Source organism: Pundamilia nyererei, unplaced genomic scaffold (genome assembly GCF_000239375.1).
Source record: "Pundamilia nyererei isolate P.nyererei 1_Seehausen unplaced genomic scaffold, PunNye1.0 scaffold00137, whole genome shotgun sequence".
Classification (NCBI taxonomy): domain Eukaryota; kingdom Metazoa; phylum Chordata; class Actinopteri; order Cichliformes; family Cichlidae; genus Pundamilia; species Pundamilia nyererei.
Genome location: NW_005187538.1, coordinates 124,714 through 145,236, shown reverse-complemented (window position 1 = coordinate 145,236; position 20,523 = coordinate 124,714). Strand labels below are relative to the sequence as shown.

Below are 20,523 nucleotides of genomic sequence, written 5' to 3'. Positions count from 1 at the left end.
AAACATACACAGAAATATAGTATTTAAAGCAACAGCAGGGATTGTACAGTTTTAGCAATGTGAATGTCAATAATTGGTTTAATCTTTATTCTTCAGTCTGAGCTCTTTGAGCAAAGCTTTCTTGTCATTTCTTTGAGTCTTCAGGAAAAGTTCTCCAGGCTTCTTGAAGGACATTCAAAGCTCTTCTTTGGGTGTTGGCTGCCTTTTTTGTCCTGTTCTCTGTCCCACACCGCTTCAATAATGTTGATATCTGGGCTCTGGGGAGGCCAATCCATGACTGATGGTGTTCCACTGTGTGTTTGGAATCGCTGTCATACTGAAAAAAATCAACCCATTGCCAATTAAGTGCTTTCTAGCTGGCATTCCATGGTTGATAAAAATCTTGTGGCACTTTTCTTCTACTATTACACCAGTTTTGATAAGATCCTCAAAACTACTGGCTGAAGTAGAACACACTAGCCCTTTATTGTCAGTGTGCAAGTAGAACTAAATTGTGGGTGCTCCACTTGATTACTGTGCAAGGAATTTAAATACACAAAACAAGACACATAAAACAATACAAACAACAATTAAAACTGATTTTCAGTTACATTCTTGAATAATCTCTCTTTCTAAATAGAGGGACAGTAACTGTGTGTGTGTGTATGTAAGCATGTAAAACCAGCAGATAGTCAGATTAACAGTATTTTGTCTCTATCTGCCATTCTGCAATTCATCTCACATAAACAAAAACGTGCGCACAGCGTGACGTGAAAAAAGGCACAAATTGCTTAATTGTTTGCTAAATGTTTGAGGTGTGAACTTTTTTCTTGTAAAACAAAGGGGGGCCTAGCAAAAAAAAGTTTGGGAACCACTGGCCTAACCTAATAAGGAACACAGTCTGGAAACAATGGGGAACTATATAAACAAGAAACTGTGAACCAGAAATAGAGATAATGAAACTCAGAGAAACTAGGAGAAAAGAACAAACAGAAGAGTATCCAGCTGCAACCCAAAACTCATCATAACCTATAATGAACCATAAAACCTATCGAACAGGAGAACAGAACTATAATACAAAGACACCAAAAAAAGTCCCCAAAACCTTCCACATGACATGAAGATACAATTTAAAATGCGTTCCCTGCTAAATTGTCTGTTATGTGTAGACACAACACTGAGTCATCCCTTGAGTTAGTTGACTTCTCTCTGCTTGAATGATTCATAGGTCAGTGTTAAGTGGTTTAACAAAAGATATTTCTCTGAAAATGGTCAAGTACAAGGACTCAAAATGAGTGACAAAGCAGCCGAAGAAAAACTTTGACTAAACTGCAGAAAACCTAAAAAACTATTTATAAAGACCACTAAAAATTTACAAGCCTGGCAACTCTGATACAAAACACAAAGAATGAGCGTTAGTTCAAGACTTCTGGAGATTATTTTATATAAGCTCAAGTTTTAAGCACTGAAATCACACTGTAGTTTTTAAGGCAGTAGGCATAAAAGAGTTTGAGCAGCGATCATCTGTCAATCAACGAGAGCTGGAAAATAAGGTGTGACACTGTGGGAAAGTATGAGGAGTTGTTCTTTATGGAAAGTAAAAGTCCTGCCTGTGCCAGTTCACCATGTTTTGAGCAAGAAAGTATTACAGGAAAGTTTGACTGGTTGAAAGCAAAAGAAATGAGGGCTTACTCAAGACTTTTGGACTGTAATTATGTGTTTGTGTTTGCCAAAATCAAGTTTTATCACGTCTGACACATCTTTCTTTTTAGTAGTGTAGGTAGCATTGTGGTGCGTAGTTAGTGTTGCACAGTCTCAGTCAAATATAACCTGACTACAGTAAATTTATGTTGTGACAGATTTTCCTTCAACGATACCCTTTAATAAAAGCCCTCCGGGGTTTTTATTGACTCAGAAAGAGGCTTAGGTGGTGCCTCTGCACAGCTGCTCCGGCTTTATCACCGCTGCCAGTTTAATACTCAAACCTCTTTGATTCCAGTTTTCAGCTTTTTTAGACACTAGATTTTGGCATTGCCATAACACTGACCTACTTGAGGCATTCTTTAGCTTTTTAAAATCCAATTTTCTTCATGTCTCCATGGTTATAAAAAGCAACCGTCACATGAATTTTTCAGTTTGAAGTCATGACTTCATTCATAGCAGCGATATTTATGCATAGTTTCATTTTCTTATGTAATGAAAGGAATGGCACACTTTGCAATGATTAGGGATGATGGGATTCTAGATTAAAAGCATGGCATGTTTATCCTTCCACCTCTTTAAGTTGTAATAGTGGCAGAAAAAAAAATATTCGTTTGCATTACTTTAATGTGCAAAGCCTTTCCTCCACATCCTTATGTGCAAAAAGCAAATAAAAAATGAAATCAGTGAATGAAATTCTAGACGATGTTGCTTCTCTCTGTCTCGTGTGATTGAGCAGGGCTATACTAGGCTTTATGGCTTTTCAATCTGTGATGTTTAAAGTTGCTTAAAAACTGTCAAGGCATCGAGGGAAGCCCAGAGTAAACAAAATAAAAAATCCAAACCAACGAGTAACCTGGATTCAGTTCAGTTAATGAACCCGACTAAAAGCTAAACTCTGTCTTCATGAAGGTGAGCTTCTCCTGCATGCTTCCCTGCACACTCAAACAATGCATTATAGTTTTGCTGATGCTTTTCAGTGGCTGAACAAAGTTGAAAAATGTTTTGATAGAAAACATGAATTGTGCCCTTTGTAGGCTGCCAACTTTGCACAAATCATAATCCATACTTACTGTTCTTACCAAAATACATGGCCACTTCCTGCGGTTATAGAAATGGACTAAAATGTTGTTCTAAGATTCCTGTAATGATAAACACACTTTGTCTCTGTGATCATTCCTCTTGATTGAAATGTGAATTTATAGTTCTTTGTTCTTCAGAGACATGTAAACATAAAAATACACAGCAACAGTTTGTGTGTTAGGTCACATTTAGTATCATGGTCAGCATGCTTTCAGACCTCTGAATTTCCATGCACGTCTTTTTGCAGGTTGTTTCTGGTAGTTAGAGAACGACTCTACCAATCAGAGTTAGTAAGTAGAATTAAGAATGACAGAAAAATGGCAACAACTGCGAATAAGAAAGATGTGAGTGTGCAAGTTGTTCTGAATTTATATGAAAGGAGAACTCCCACATCTTTCATCAGTTCAAAACTGGTTCTGACAAGACCTATGGCAGCTTCCAAATGGAAAAGTTGGTTTGCAGCAGAGATAAGCAATGAACTTGTCTTGGCCCAAGGTAAACAAATAAATCTCTTCCTCAATAAATTAACTATTGGGCATGTTAATCACTGAAAGGTAAAAGTACTTCTAGTCAGATTCAAGGTCCGGCATGGCTGTGCATTGATCCTGTTTAGAGCCTACACAGATCTTTGCAGGTCATGGTCTACATGCTGGAGCTCTGTGCTGTCAATAGGGGGGCAGAGGGCAGTGATGAAAATATCTGGAACAGGCAGTCTGTGGGCTGCTCTTGCTTGTGTTGTTGTTGATCCTTTAGCCCTTTAGCACCTGCTGCAGAGAAACCCAAAGTCATAGAAAACAAAGAGTTTCTCTGTAGTGAAGTGATTCCATCCTTTTTTGGGGGCTTATCCAGTTCAGGTTTGAAGGCAAAACCGAGTGTTAAAAATAAAAAAACAGAAAAACTGCCTGTACTTTTGCTGTTGCCTTGTTGATCTTTGATTATTTATTTTTCACGTTTCTCATTCTTCGTGGTGAACGCCACTGTTGCTCCTTTTCCCTATTCAAGCTCATATTTCAACTATGCAGCATTGAGTCTACACATAGCGTCACCCCTGAGCTCAAGCACGTTTGTGTAGGTTGTATACCCAAAATCATTCACTCTGCATAGCCGAATACCTACGCAAACTGACACAAAAGTAGAACTATGGATTCAGCTTCAGGCTAGCTGTTTCCACTAAGCAGGAACCCCTGAGGGTGAAAAACAAAGCCAGAAGAGAAGGGCCAAAAAGTGCAGTTCCTCAGTGGCCACTCGAGGCTTTCTCCATAAATTTTTCTCCATATTTGTGCTGAATTGCACAGTTTTCCTTTTTTGTTCGGTCTCGGAAGGCAATTTCAGCTTTGTTAACAACTTTACAGGCGGAATGTTTTGTTTTATGACGCAGCTGAGTGGGAAATGATTTCCAACCAGACTCCTAGCTTTCTGCTAGACTGTCACCTCCAGTATTTTGAGTCAGTGAATTGACCATTTGACTGTGTTTGTGGTGTTGGAGCTTTTTGAAGTGATTTAAAGCAAATATCTAACATCTAATATGGCTTGTTGTGTGGTTAACTGTACAGCTCATCTGTGGTGAAATATTAAGGTTTTATTTATACGGCACGTTGCTTCGGAGTGATTAGCAAGTATCTGTGCGATGTAACCATGCAGCCGCTGAACGCACCTTGCTAAATAAGCTTCCTGCCATTAGATAATCGCTTAGTACGCCACCCTGTATGGTCACTTCCTATGCATATGTTTTTACTGAGTAATCCATTTAAATCGGAATTCAGTATCAGTGGCACTTAATTCATGAAGAAGAGCTCTCCTTTCCCTCCAGCACATCTCCAGATTAGCCCTGAGACTGAGTGGAAGTACTTACAGTGCGCTCAGTTTTCTGACAGTGAATATTTCATCCACTGCATCAGTCTGGCATGACTGCAGTGAAGCTGCTCATCACACCGATGACCTTCTGATGTCAATAAAGAACATCTCTTCAAACAGTTGGGTGGACATATTTGAAAAATTAAATACAATAACAATAATAATGATGTAATACTCCGTTTATGAACGAAACAGCCCATGCACTAGCCAGCAGGTTCAAAAATGTGTGTGTCTTCTAATCCCAGCGGTCGCTGCAACTGTGTCAAAATTAATATACGCTGAGCAATTACAGCTGACAGATCTGAGTCATGAAATTTTAAAATATTCATAAAGGACACTTGAAGTTGGGATGTGTCAAAGCAATGTGCAGCACAGGGTGAAAACAGCATGTATCTGCAGAGCTGTGAAAGGTTAGCCTTACACTGTTAAAGGTGGGTCATTTCTCTCTCTATATATATATCTTTTTTTAGGTTAGCATTAAAGGATTAAGATGGCAGACTTGGAATTTAAGCCCACTGGGAAGTTGGAGAATACACTGATTTGAATAATCATCCGTTTAAATGAGATTTACTCAGAATCAAGTGCTCGTCCATCAGTATAATCCCACGATTCCTGGTTTGTTTTACTCGCCTGTGTGTAGTCGCACGAGGCACAAGTGAAAGGTGGAGAAGTTCCGCTGCAAAGCAGGCGGGGAGATGGAGACTCCGTCATGTAAAACAAGGATGTACTGTATCTAGGACTGCACATATGGAGAGATTTTGTGTGTTAGTATACAGCAGCGGGCTGTTAACCTTCGCATGAGCGAGAGATCCCCGTTGGTCTGTCTCATTACAGATGGAGACCAGATGGAGGCAGTGAGCTCTAACACCCCACCGACTCTGCTGACGTAGGGAGGGAAAAAAAAGAAAAGAGGCAGCTCGATACACCTAATTGACAGCGCGGTGTCATGAAGGAGCTTTAGTTTAAGGTGCCGCAGAGTCCCAAGTGGAATGCATAAACAGCCAGGTGACACTAATCAGAGCTGAGCGGATCTTTCTGCGGCAGCTGAGGAGATGCTAAAAGGTGTCGAGCAAAACTTCTTGATACGTGACGCAAAAAAAGAAAACAAAAGACGGCGTTAATTATCGATAGCTCTCGGGGTGTCCCGCAACACCTGGGGATCCTTTGGTGCTTGAAGAACAATACTAACACGTTCCTTTTGCTGTTTTTCCCCCTCCGATTATTTCTAAGGATGTGCTGTAGTCGCAGTGAGACACTTTCATGCAAAAAATCAAAAGAGATCAAGAGGGGATGGAAGGGGTGGGTACAAATCTACAGTTACAAGTCATTTGTGCCAAAGAACAAGCAATGGTAGATAAGTAATGTCAATTTGAATAGAAGCAGATTTTCTGTCTGATATGTGGCTGTGATATTCCCACGCACTTGGTAGTCGCGCTCTCTCCCTGTGCAAAAGTGCCTTTCTAGTGATATTCTCCATGGTCTCTATTACCTCTGAGGAGAAGCCAAGCTGTGCTCGCCATACTGTCGGGAAATATTTCTGGTTGTGCGGCTTTGTATGCGTAAGATAGGGCGAGCCAAGTCAAACCTTTATATACCACATTTCACGCATGAGGAAAACACAATGGGCTTCACATGGAAAAAACTTTACAAATTCATTAGAATTGACAGAGACAGGCTTAAGAGAATAAAAGAAGAAAATGATTTTCTTTTCTTTCAGTCTCCCAGAAAGTTGCTTCAAAAATCCAGAAATTCAATTTGCTGGTGCCACATTTACACAACACATCCGGCTGATCCTGTACTTTGTTGAAGTTGTACGAGTGAGTCCTGTGAGGCTCTGCCAGTCCATTAAATGTAACAAATGTAATTATTCTTTATGCACTTTTTCCAACAAATAACACTAGTGTTTGGTGTATTAGGAGATTATCTTGTCTGAGTCAGCCCAAAGCTTCGCTGCTTGAAATTAACTGACTTCTTTATTCGGTGATTGATTAACTATGTTATTCTCGAGAGTTCGAGGCGCTGGCACAACTTTTAATAGACTTGAATAGAGACGTCGCCTAACAAAGCAAGGAATCTGTTTGTCTTTGTGTAGTTCCAGCTTCTGAAGTAGCACAACATTTGACCTGCTCTGCTTTAAACTCGGTGCCTGATAGTGTTGTCGTCCGCAGTATTGTACCAGCAGGAATGCATAACGCTGGGCATACCGCTGAGAGAGAGAAAGAAAAAAACAACAACGGCAGAAGGACTAGCTCTGTTTAGCAACCGAGAAGTCCAGCGACCATCAGCAGGCAGTTAAAGACCTAAAGAAGGAGCTGAGCCAGAGGGACAGTAAAGTCCTTGAACGAAGAGTTTCTCTGCAAAGTTCACAAAAAATAACTTTAGAAAGACGAGGCCTGGATCCCAAAATACAGCGCTGTGGAGGACAGCCGGAGAAAGGAGGTGGCAAAGAGAGAGAGAAAGTGGAGAAGGAGAAGTGGGTTTGGGAAAAAAATCTGCTGGGGAAAAAAAAGGAAGAGGAAAGAAAGAACTGATGGATAGGAATTACCTTTCTGTCATTCCTCTATCGCTCACAATCCCACCTGTAATGCCGCCTGTCCCCATCCTCCCACTGCGCTTCAGTCATCTCTTTCATCCTCACCTCTCATCAGCCCTCTCACCTCCCTCTCTAACAGCTTATCTTTCGTCTTATAGGGGAAACTGCGGCTGGGATAACAGAATCCTCTAAATTAAAACCATTATTAATCATTAGAATCATTGTGCATAATTAAAAAATCAAATAAACAAATCAATTATACTTCTCCATGCATCTGCCTCCCTGACTAAACAGAAAGGAAGTGCACCGCGATGTGGCTGTGCGCTGTTGTTAGTGTGGAAATATGGACAGTTTTGTTTCGAGAAGGAATAAAGCTCTCAAGTGTATAATTATGATTTGCACAGGATTAATTATGTTCCAAATGTGTCAGTATGATATAACTTTAATGAAATTACACAGTTAACATCACTGTGATGGCTCAACCAAAGGAGTGGAGTCTTGGAGAGTTTCATTTGAAACCAAATATATTTTTTTATGATCAGCCCAAGTCACATCTGTTTGTATAGCACATTTAAAAGCAACTGAAGTAGACCCAAAGTGCTTCCCAGTTGTAGCAGATGGATTAAAAACCCAAGTAGGCGGTCCAGAAATACATGTAATTAATACAAATTGTTATTTGAAAAGGGGTAAAATAAAAACGCAAATGTCTAAAACGAAAATAATGGATAAAAGTTGCAGAAAGAAAACAAACCGTGGGTCACTTCAGACAGGAGACAGTGGGGAGACGTGGGTCTGCAGCTTGTTTGCCTTTGGTTTTAAGAAGAGAATGGGGGACTGACAGGAGCTGCTCAGGAGATGACCCGGGTGACTTTGAGACAGATTACAGAAAGACAGATTTTGAAATCGATTCTGCATTTCACTGAGTCCAGCAGCTACATTTGGAAATAGTTCTAGGAACGGCTGAATTGGAAAACCTATTCCCAGGAAATTGCTATGGCGTTCGGCTATGGTGATGATAAAAGCTGCCCTTCAAAACTCTGCTGATTTGCTTTTTAAAGATCAGAGAAGTATCCAACAAAACATCTTTAAAGGTTTGTGGTGGTGTGGACAGGGACTCGGGCCTTACTTAGACTCTCGGGTTACTGTGTAACCAGGGGCATCCTAGTACACAAAAATACAACTTTAATTTTTGTTATTTATTCTTTTTGTTAAAAGATTTTTTTAAATCCAAGATTTAATATCGTGTTAATCAATCAAAAATGTTCTTGTATAATAACCAAAGTCAAGTATTGCAGGTATAAAGGTAAGTATTGTCTGCTTATGAATATTTTGCCTGTTGTATTAATATTAGTCACACACGTGTAGAATTAAACAACAGCTTTTGTGGTTATATGTCATCCTTATTTTTATGATTCTTTTTAAAACTGATTTGGTGATTCTTGACTCATTGATTTGTTTGGTTTGTAAAAAAAAAAAAAAATCCCCAAAACTTCCAAAGTGACACCTCGAAAGGGGAAAACATGGTTCTGTGGCGGTCGTACGCATGCATAGCTTTGTATATGTTGTTACTGTCATCTGTTTACATCCGCAAGGTGGCAGTGTGACAAACAACCAGTCTGAGGGCGACTCTTGCTTGTGCTGTTGTTGGTTGTTGGCAGCCATTGATAAGACCGAAAGCATATCATGTGAAACCCTAGTGTCTCATGCTGTCATTATTATTTGTGTTTCTTCCATTTCTGGTGAAGTCTTGTATCACTCACTTTCTGTTATTGTCCACTTCTCAACCACTCAACACACATCACAGCGTGACCCTCACGTCGAACGATGCGGGTTTTTGAAGGAGCACGCACAAGCACATTTGCTTAGGTTGGAAATGTCATGCTGTGTGAGTTTGGGTTATTGATATTATTGGGAAGAGTCTTTCAGTTTGCTCATATTTTAGCACAGCTTGTGTCTGTTCCCTCACTGTTTCCTGTCTCATTCTCCCCAGTGCTAAAGTCCTTGTGTGTCCTTGTTTAGTCATTGTTACTTACTTCCTGTTTTACTTTGCTGATTAGTTGTCTTTTGCATGTTGTGTTCAGTTTTAGCTCCTCCCCTATGATTGGGTGTTTTGTGTACGCCTGTGTCTGGTTTCCTCCCATCTGTGCCTCAGTCCCCTGATTGGTGTGTCATGTGTGCATAAAGAACGCTGTCTTCGCTTTGTCATACTGCTACCCTTGTATGAGAGTTCTGCCTGGATTGTGTTTGTTGTTCCTTTCGGATTTTAACTGTGGCTTTGTTATGGGCTTTCCACCAGTAAAGGTGCAGTTTTGTTTACTCTTCCTCCCTCCCGAGTCTTCATTTGGCTCCTTATCCCACAATTCCGACAGCAAACCTTTCTGTGCACCCTCTGTGAAAGCAAAAAAAAAAAAAGATATTTTTTCTAAAACCTAGAGTGCTAAAATATAATTGTTGTTGTTATCCATGAATTTTCAAACTTACTGTTTTATAAAAATGGAGAAAAAAATATTAAGACACATTATTTTTTATTAAGAAGCCAAATTACAGTTATTTACTTGCTCCGCCGAACAGAAAAATCGTTTTCAGCGTGCTGCTTGGATGTTACACTTGATTAATTTACGACTTCTCTGAGACGTCCAATGTACCACCTCAAATTTAGAAATGAAAAAGTGAATTCTGTAGATTTTTTTTAAGACTTTTAGACAGGTTCCTAAAATATTTGTGCTTTTTTTTTTTAATGACAGGTGGTCTAGTAAATTTACTGAGCACAGTAAGTTTAAGAAAGGGAAAGTAAAGCACAGTGAAGGCGTCCTTATCACTTTGACAGTGCACTGCTCTCTGTGAGTACAGATGGTTAATCTTGACCTGTCTGTTAATCACAGTCCACACAGTCAAGGAGTCCATTTCATTGAATTAGCAGAGGTCAGGCCTCACAGATAGCCGTGGGTTACAGACGCCTGTATCGACACTGTCAGTCAAAGCAGCCACGCCCCTAACTTTCAGCCTGACCACGTTGACCTTATTTTTCAGGATGCTATTGTTTGCCTGTTGGCGAGTACTGCACTGGTCTGTGCAAAAACATCCGTGCCTTTGTTTCTTACACCAAACCACAGACTGCAGGGGGATGGTGTGAAAGTTTAAATTTGAAGTGCCCGTAGAGGAAGAGTCCTACACAAACCTCTGAATCCACTTACAGAGACCAAAGAAATCACCTTCACAGTAGAAAATAGCATAAGACATAGTGTCATAGGCACGAAGAGGCGGTGTGAGGAATGAGTCAGTGTAAAGTCGGCAAACCAACTCCTTCCTCGTAAGTTTGGCAGCAGTACAACATACACACCCACATCAACTTCACCACCACCAGTGAAAATCCCTATCAAATCAAAAACGTGCTTTTTTCCTAAGCACACTCTCACACTTGCAACCTTACAATCACCTTTTGAAGGGAGTGCATGGCACAGCAATCTGTCATGCCATGGGTAGTCACACACGTACGTCTTTCATGTCAGGAGAGCTTATGATGCAAGTTTTACCAACGCCAAAAGTGTGAATAAGTTTAATTAGATTAAGCTGACGAGGTTAAGGTTGTTATTGCTTTCAGCGTCGGCTTAAGAGCTGTCGAGCTCTTTCGAAACCACAGTCAGAATGCAGAGAAAAGGTGAGACGTTTCCATTTGCATTCACTTGACATGGCCACATGTAATGAGTAGCCTTTTTTAAATTTGTCGCAGTTCATTATAGTGAAATAATGCCCTTTCAAAATAAAACTAGTTCAAATGAGCTCTTGAGGGACTTAAAAAATAGCTTGTCACAGTATGCCTTAATTTAGGATTTTTCTTTTTTTTGCAGTCAAGTAGTTTTTCAGTATTTCAGCTACTTACTGCTTCCATTGTTTATTCTTCAATAGCAGTGCACTGAATATTCACTCGGCGTTCAACCTTTGCTCAGTCTTTACGTGTTTCAGCAAGCCGTTTATCATCGAGCCAGAAATTACTTGTTAGCCACATATTGTTAGATACATCTCGTAAAAAGCAACTCCAGTGACTCTATCCACAGCTGCTCTCCTTGTCTTGCCCTATGAGAACTCCTTTCACATACAAACACTCTGTAATACTACACTCAAATGGGGGTTTTTTTGTTTGTTTTTTTTTCGGTCGGACCCATTAACAGCAGTGAGAGAATGTGAAGATGAACTCTTGCTCATTCATGTGGCTATAGAAGCAGAGCCTTTTGAAAAATATTCCATCTTTTTATCGGCATCAGAAATAGAGATGGGTGGGAGAGTTTTGCTGCAGTGCTGCATAAGGATGCCGTTGGGCAGGGGGAATGCAAGGGACACGGAGAGAGTGAAAAGGTGATGTTTTGGTTATAGGGAGGGGGGAGGAATGGGCGTGAGCATCGGCATTAAAGCCAAACAGAAGTAAAATGGGTATGGACAATAAGGGGACCAGATGGTACTTGTGGAGTTGGGGGGGGGGTGGAGAGAAAGGGAAAGAAAGCTAACTGCCACAGAGAGTTAGAAATCTAGGGAAAGACAGATGGAGAAAATGGGGGTGAGGGTTTGTCTTTACTGCCCTTGTACGTGTAAGCGAGGTTCTGCAGTAGCAGTGTGGAAGATAAAAATAAATAAAGAAGGAAAGAAACACTGGAAGATGCAAGTACACCTTGGGACCTGTGCTGAATGCAGGTGGAGTGGTGCAGAGCCAGACGAGCTGGTGGGGGAGGAGGAGGGTAAAAGAGGATGGGGGTGGGGCCAGTTTTGATTGGGGATATGTGAAGGATGAGGGAGGTAGCAGGGGAGACGTGGAGGTTGCAGGAACAGGTGGTAAAACAGCAGGTGGTGAGGGGATAAGAAAAAAAAAAACGTCATGGTAAGAGCCCAGACAGGCTGCTTCATAAAGCACCTTGATGATGCTTTAATGACCCGAATGTAGAAAATTAACTAAAAATACATGAAATTAAAAACCTTGATAATTTACAGAGCATGATATTGCAGTTGATTCCCCTGGTGAGCATGAAATTTATATCTATCTTGCCTTGGTAGTGTGATGATGAGGGACTGGACACTTTTTTTTTTCTTCTTTAGATGAACACAAAAGACCATACCTCCCAGATTTATTAAAAAGTGTGCTCTCTTCCCAGAACATAATGCACTGTTGACTGCTGGAAAAACTGGTAAACCTAAAGGGGACCTTAGCTAATTTTACACATGAAATTCTGTTTACTTGCTCAAGTCTGATAAACGTGGCTTGTGTCAGTGTCAGCTGGAAGTGAAGCCAACAATCTCAGGCTTGTGGAGGCAGAAAGATGTATGTTGATTAGACCTATGTGCTCAGTTGTGGAGCCAGGCATATTTTTATTAGGGTGGCTAGACTAAGACCACTACTTACTGGCACAGAGCCTGAAGTTGTGTATTTTTTCTTTGTCACGTATCTCTAGGGGAAATAGTGTTTTTTTTGTTTTTTTCTCATCATTCACTCTAGTACATGGGACTGCCATGTGGAAGTACACTGGGAGGACAAGCATCCATTAGCCTTTGTTTTTTAAGGCACCACTCAACTAACTAAAAAAGAATCTGTGATTTTGTCTATAATTATTGTTTGCTAATAGTTCAGCAAATTAAGCAGAGATTCCCAGAACTTCCTCTCCCCAGACACCACCTCCAGCCGTTCTAGTGGAACTAAAACAAGGTTTTCCCAAACTGGCTGAGAGATGTAATCTCCTCCCAGGGGACTCTCCGCATGGGATATGCCTGGAACACCTCACCTAGGAGGTGTACAGGAGGAATCCTGGTCAGATGCCCAAACCAAATTGACTGGCACCTTTTGATGTGGAGCAGTTGTGGATCTATGCCAAGCCCCTTCCAAAAGACTGAACTTGTCACCAGTTGATAAGCTAATGCTGTAAGATTACTGTAAGATAAGTTTAATTTTAATAGGCAGTTTGGTGGTTAAAATGCATGTCGGCACGTGAAAACAATACAGAAGCAGCCATAGAGAACTGGTTCTCCAAAATTGCTCTGCTAGTAATAGCAGTTAACCATTCATTTTTATCTGCTTATCCAGTGCAGGGTCGGAGCGTATCCATTATAATAGGACAATGTGCTGCTGTGCTAACAGACAACCATTCACACCTAGGGCCAATTTAGAATCCCCAGTTAATCTAACCTCACTCAACGTGTGTCTTTGAACTACCAGATGAAGTCGGAGTACCTGGAGAGAACCTGTCACGGTTCTGGGTCATTACGATCCAGCATTTTTAGTTCTTATGTTTTGGTTTAATTTTGGATTGTACTCTGATTCTTGTGCTTTGCTGATTATTATTAGAATTCTATGTTTCTGTTTATTCTTGTTAAGGGACAAGGTTAGGTTTGTGTCTCATGTTTAGTGTAGGTTTAGTTCTGCGTCTAGTCTGTCTTTGTGTAGTTGTTTCTTGTTTCCTTTTGTTTTATTGTGAAGGTCCGTGTCTCATGTGAGTGTATTCAGTTTTGCCTCCCTTGTCTCGTCAATTACTTCCAGCTGTGTTCCCCACCCGTGTGTAATCTTCCTGTGTTCTTCTGTGTGTATTCTCATTTACTAGTCGCTGGTCCGTCTGTTAACCTCCCGTCTATCAACTGTGAATCTACTGTGTGTTTACCCTGCCGTCCACCTTCCTATGCCTCCATTCATCCTCCTTCACGTTCATGTTTGCTGTTCAGTAGTTTAGTTTCTCGGTATAGATTAGTTTTGTTCCGTTTTGCCTTTTCCACCTCGTGCTCTGTTCTACAATAAACCACCTTTGCATCTCAGTGAGTGCCTGCACTTGGATCCTCATTTAATCCCTCACACGGCTCATCCCACTTGCCGTGACAGAACCTACATAGACATGGGGAGAACCTGCCAACTCCACAGAAGCGTGTGGAACCCAGGACCTTCTTAGTGTGAAGCAACAGTACTAACCAATGGAACACCCTGTTGTCACCTGGTTATTGGATCTGAGTTTGTTTCTATACTTGCGTTCGTAGTCCCCTAATCAACTTGTTTAGCATGTAGTGGTGTTGTGGGCACCTGTGGCCACCCTTTGTTTCCACCCCTGGTACAGCCAAGCATAATCCTTCTAGGCTTACTGATGTTTGATTAAATGTAATACTTAAACACTCTGTTGTACAATAGTAAATTAATCAAGAGACAAAGAACATATGTATGGTTAGACATTCCCAGCTGTCACTAAGCGAGAGGCAGGGTACACCTGTTCTTCACGCCTGTGACCTATTCAGAATCACCGGTTAACATAACTTAATGCTTATCTTTGGACTAGGAAGCAAGCGAGAGTACTCAGAGAGAAGCCGCACAGACGAGGTGAACATACAAACTTCACACTGAAAGGCCCCAATGGGACTTCATGCTGTGAGGCAACAATGCTAACCGCTGCACAACTGTGTAATGATGCAAGCTGAAGTATAATAACAGAAATTTGGCAACAGTCTGTATTACGCTTTTTCCAGCATTATTTTTTTTCCATCTTATTATTTTTTTCTCCCAAAGCCTTAGCTGCTTGATTGTAAAAATCACCTCTCACATGGTGATGTGTTTTTTTTCCTCTGGCTATAATAAAACCCAAAATGGAAAAAGAGAATACGTAGCCCTTTTCTGACCTCCTCTTTTCCCCATAATTTTTGCACGGTCTGGAATAAGTTTGATCACATTAAATACTGCTTAATATTGTTGACACATTTATCAGGTTTGTGCCATCTGTCTCTTCGCGCCATGATGGGAACACGCCAACGAGTTCGGCCAGGCGTTTCAGCACCTGACACATACTGATGCCTTAGTATTCAAGTGTCTTGCCGGAGTATTTGGCTTATCGTTACCTTCATCTTCACCACGCTCTAGTCTGTCCTGGTGAAAAGAGAAAAGACACAATAATATGCTCTGGTCAGACAGAGAAATTGCCTCTCTAAGGAGACGACGTCCAGTCAGTCTCACAAAGGAAGGTTCTTCTGAGTATTTTCAAGAGGCGCCTCTGTCCAGTCTTTTTTGTAGCGTAAATCCCCAGCGTCTTATACTGATCAAAGGCCGGTCCCTCTGTTTCTTCCTTTTTTAAAAAATAAAAAAAAGAATAAAGTAAATCCATTCTCACTACATGCTCTGTCTGACTCTTTGAAGCAAACATCTTGTGGTCACACAATAGGATATGAAGTGATACCACAGCCTTTAAGGCAGTTTTGTTAAATAGTGGCAAGATAAACATGGAGTCCAAACCCTTATGAAATATGCATCTTTCCACAGGGATATGGGGCATGTCTATAAAAACATGATGCGTGTAGCAAGTGCCAGAACATGAGAATCCACCAGTGGGCTTATTTTCTCCATTTTTATAATATGAATATAAATGTTCTTTACAAAATGTTTCATCTGATACAGCTCTGCTCCCGCTTAAGGAAAAAAAAAAACTGCAGTCAGCACTACAACCCTACATCTTTTATTTATTTATTCATTAATTTTTGCATTAGTTAATAGAAGATGAAATTTAATTTTAAAAGGACTTTTTGAATGAATTTCTAAACTCTGAAATGGAAGAACATTACAAAATTCCATTACAGCCAGTGACATCCATTAATTGCTTGTTTTGTTCTTCCTACCGTCTAAAACTGAACTCACCTGTAACAGTACACAAATATTAATTTGAAAGCTTGCTGGTTGACTTTTTGATCAATTTTAGGAGAAGTTGTTATAAAGGGAGTGAGGGCTACAGTGAACGAGTAATTACTTTTATATAATGTGCTTGAATATGATTTATTTTCACATGCCTATTCCACCTGGTGTAGTGCAGCAAGAATAGTTTTTTCTCATTGACTTGAATTAATTTTTGTTCTGTGTGACTTCATCAGTCTTGCACAGTTATGTGGTGGAATTTGACCGACTCTTCCTTAAAATGTTGTTTCACTTCTTTGAGGTTTCCAGGCATTCGTTTCAGGTTCTGCTATAGCTTTTCAGTCGTGCTGACGTCTCCACTTTCTCATTGCAGCAGTGGTTCTTTTCTTTTCCAGACATTCTGTTGTAGACTTGCTGGGATCACGGCCCTTTTATATTGGTGAGAAAATAAGTGAGGCAAGGCTGAGCTATGGACACATGCAGAGGAGGGATAGTGGATACACTGGGATGTTGATTATGGAGCTACCAGGCAGGAGGTCCATGGATGTAGTGACGAAGAAGAACATGAAGAAGGTTCATGTGACAACGGGATAAGGTATGATGGAGGCTGCTGTGGCAACTGTAAAGGATGCAGCTGAGAGGAGAAGAAGAAGTAGAAGCTTGTCCTGTCACATAGCCTTGTTTTAGCCAAACTTTAGCTGTCAGGCAGCCTCATGTTTGACTTTGGAATACTTTCCTATACGGAAAATTTCATGGTCGAGTCAATGAGTGGAAGGTGCCCCGCTCCTGTGGCAGCAAAACAAGCTCAAATCATCATAATCATCATAATTCCACCACCGTGCTTCTGTGTTTGCTCACACGTTGTGTTTGGGTTTCTCCAAATGTGGTTCTGTGAATTATAGCCAGACTTATTGCAGAAGTCTTGCGGTTTTGATGCAAATTTGCAAACCCAAGCTGAATGATAGACACCAACAAACTGCTAGAACTACGGCTTTTATACAGCTGTTCACACTTTCTGATAATCAATTAATCAAGTGTATTTGATTAGCAGTGACTGACCGATACTTATAAAACAAGCTAGAGTCTATCAGGGTATTTCTTAACGTTGTGTGTTATTCAACAAATATTCAACTTTTCACTGCAGGGCTGAACTGAGATATGTGCCAAAATTGTCCTGGTGGAAAATTGCAGAGCTCACACCCGGTCCACACACTACAATTACACACAGGCGAAAACACACACGTGAAAGCAGCTTACGAATCGTGAACCATGAAGAACAAAACAAAACATGCAACACATGTTCAGATCAGATATGTTATATGTTTCTGACAGCATATTATATCTGCATTCTGTCTAGTTTGTGACATATAGAAGGGCTCCCCAAGTATATATCCTTTAGCCCACCCCTCAAAAACAAAAGGAAGCAGGACCGTCTTTCAGCAGACGTCACATTTGATATGAAACAGTACAGCAGGAAATTCTCATTTTGATTTGTTATTAATCCAGTTTCTGTTTTTCTAAATGAAACATACAAGTACATTAACTTTTTTTTAAGAATAAAAAGCAACAACATTGCACTAGTATACCATCTGTCACGTTGCTTAGACTCCCATTTGGCTAACTGACAAAGCAGCAGCTGGAGATCACCGGTTTTAATTATAGATCTGTTTTTTTCCGTGCCCGGGAAACCAATTAAGGCATGCGGTGCACACCCGCCGCAGTGAGGCTTTGATACATGCCGGTGCATGCCGTTTCTCAGCAATCTTGCACTGACCAGTGTTTATCAGGAAGATGTCCTCATGACAAGATTTCTAATTGGAGACACCATTAACTGATGTTATGAGTTATCGGCCCCTGTCAGGATTCTCTGTGAAGCTAATGTCTGCTCAGACTGTCTTTGCCAAAGTTTAATAAGAGATTGTTTTTAATTTGCCTTTAAATTCCATAACTTACAGTACAAATGGTCAAATCATTCAGCGCGCCCACTCACAGCCCAGGCAGAAATTATGTGAATATACATTTCTTCTTTAGGATCTCAATAACTTGAAATAAAGTAACAAGCACCACAAAAGTCACAGACTTTATTTGAATACTACAGCATGCAACAGAAGTGCAGATGTTCTGATATCGTTTCCTTAGATTGTAGAGGTCAAAGTAATTAGAGAGATTCACATGAAAACAATTATTTATTTAAACATTTATGAAAACCCAGCTGGCGATAATGACTGCCTGAAGTCTTTGATGTCCTCTCAGTCAGACATTCACTGTAGCTCCTTCTTGTCGTGTGGTCTTTCTCCCTTTAGTTATGTCTGTAAGTTTGTGGGCTGAGTCTCGGCTGGACTGAGATCAAGTGATCAACTTGACTAGTCAAGTCAATCGGAGGTGATGTTTCGGGTCATTAGCTGTTGCTTTGCTTCCTTTTACTTTCCTCTCTCCTTCACTTTCAGGTTGAATTGTAGTTTATCATCCCACAGAGCTTCACTGCTGAACTCTATCCAGCTCTTTCTTCTTTTTTCGGGGTGGAGGTGGGGTGGGGGGTATGTTTATGTGTACTGTAACCTGGCCTTTCATTTTCTGAGGCTTACCAGAGGTTTTCATCTTGTGTTGCATCCTCAGAGCTTCTGCTCATGAACTATTCTGTTGATTGTTGACAAAGCAGCGTGTTCCCCTGCATCCTGGAGAGCATCCCTGACTTGCTGAGCACTCACAAAGGGCTTTTTCTTTAGCACGCAAACATCTCTCTGCTCCTTGACGAGACTCGCATTCAAACTTGTGTGTGTGAAAAAAACAAATGCAGGAAAATTTTGCTGATAACTTTCCTGTTACTTTTGAAACTTAGCCAGTTTAGTCACTGTGTATTTTGAAAAACTGTATATCTCAGATGGCTTTTTTCCCTGTGACACTATGGCACTTCAGTGTAGTATCCACTGTTTAGTTCAAACTGAATGTGATCAATGGATGAAGGTCAAAAGTGGACTGTATGTTTGTATTCACATGTCCTACAGCTTATATAGAAATACATAATTCTTTAATTTCTAATTTTCTTTCTTCTTTAATTACCAAACATATAGAAATACTTCTTGAGAAACACATTTATTTTTTTTTTTGCATTTTTATCAACGAGCTTGAAACCGCTCTCCTATCTCAATGGTAAATCCGGAGCTGGAAACAGGCAGATGTTTAAAGCTCATTCATTAACATGTGTCTGTGTAGGTTCTCATGCTTTTCTTCTCCTTTCAAGCCAAATAAAAATGTCAAAAATTAGTTGTTTTTTAAGGATGCTGTAATGTTTCCTGGAGTCTCCAGGAAGTAACTGTGCAAAGCCAAGAAAAAGTGTGGCACAGAACCCTGCAGTTAAAATAAATTGTTGTTCCGACACTTTGGTTTTTAAGCAGATTAAGCAAACATGATGTAACATGTTAATCACGGAGCTTTAGAGCCGTTTTTGCTGGTAGGCAGATTTAGTTTTCTTTCTGCTGTTTGTTTTCAGCTTTTATGCTAGGCTAACCTAACCGGCTGCTTGTGTAGCTTTCAATGATGAGTTGTGTGGATTGCAATTTCAGTCATAGCAAATAAGTCAGCGCCTTCCTGTAGCCACTCTGGTGACAGATCAGACATACGATTCATGATTGGACACGTACACATAATGTCATCCTGCTGGAAGGGGCCTCAGATCGGAAGTGTGCAGCATGTATTGTCCTGATGGGGCATTTATAAACATGATTATTTCATTTTAAGGAATTGATGCTTAAAAAAGGGCGCCGAAAATGTAAATACGAGAGAGAGAGTTTGCTTACAAGAAGAATACACACGGTATACACAGAATAACAAAAAAAATAATGTTTGGTATGTGGCAGCTGTTAGCAGAGTGTGAGCAGCAGATCAGCAACATATTTCTTATTGAAATCACTGTTGTCTACGATCTTTAAATCCTGTATTTTTCCCCCTAGATTGCTCTGCTCTGCTTTTCTTCTCTGATTCCGCTATTGTCACTGAGGTTTTATCCAGCTACCTCTCTCTTCTTTTTCCTTTTTACAAAGTGAAAATGTGGGGGGTTTGCAAATTGAGGTGTTGGAAGCAAGAAGAAGTAATTTCTGAGTATTGATCAGTGACTCTGCAAAACCCCAACGGAGTGTTTATAAAAAGGGCGAAAACCTAACTTTTGTGCACTGCTGAATAACAGCAGTGAAAAATGAAGTTGGCTGAAACATCAACCCGGCAACATGTAGAGACTTAAGGGGTTTATTTGCACCTGTTAAGCTCACTTGAGACTGAAGCGGTTTCCTAATCTGAATAATTACAGAAGTAGACGGAATAATTGGGCAGTCAGGCGAAGCCTCTTCAATTAGCTGATTGGCCCCTTGACATTCATGGAGCTGCACTGATGACACTGAGGACAGTTCAGCTAAAGATGTCTTTAAGTCTGGATTTTTAATTGGTCACAGCTTTCCTCTTTCTCTGGTGTGATGTCTGTTAGCATCAGTTATTTTATCAAATGATTTCACTTTAGTTCCACGAGCTGTGAGCGGCTCATAATTCATCACAGGGGATTTTTTTTTAGGAAACCTGAGTCTGCTCCTGATCGCTGTGAAGGACCTTTTAGTAAAGAAGCTATTAAACCAAATCTAATATCTCTAAAGCCGGTTTTAGTTTTAATGCACCGACCTTTAATTGAAACGGCTAGCGATCACAGGGACTGATTGGAGCCATAATACAACACTATTAAAGCTGCACTCTTCTC

At 40.4% G+C, this 20,523-nt stretch overlaps 1 protein-coding gene across 3 annotated transcripts in view; it reads left to right on the top strand.

Moving 5' to 3' along the window:
- tspan4a (tetraspanin 4a) overlaps window positions 1-20,523 on the top strand; it is a 158,203-nt gene that overhangs the window by 54,045 nt on the left and 83,635 nt on the right. The window lies entirely within an intron of this gene.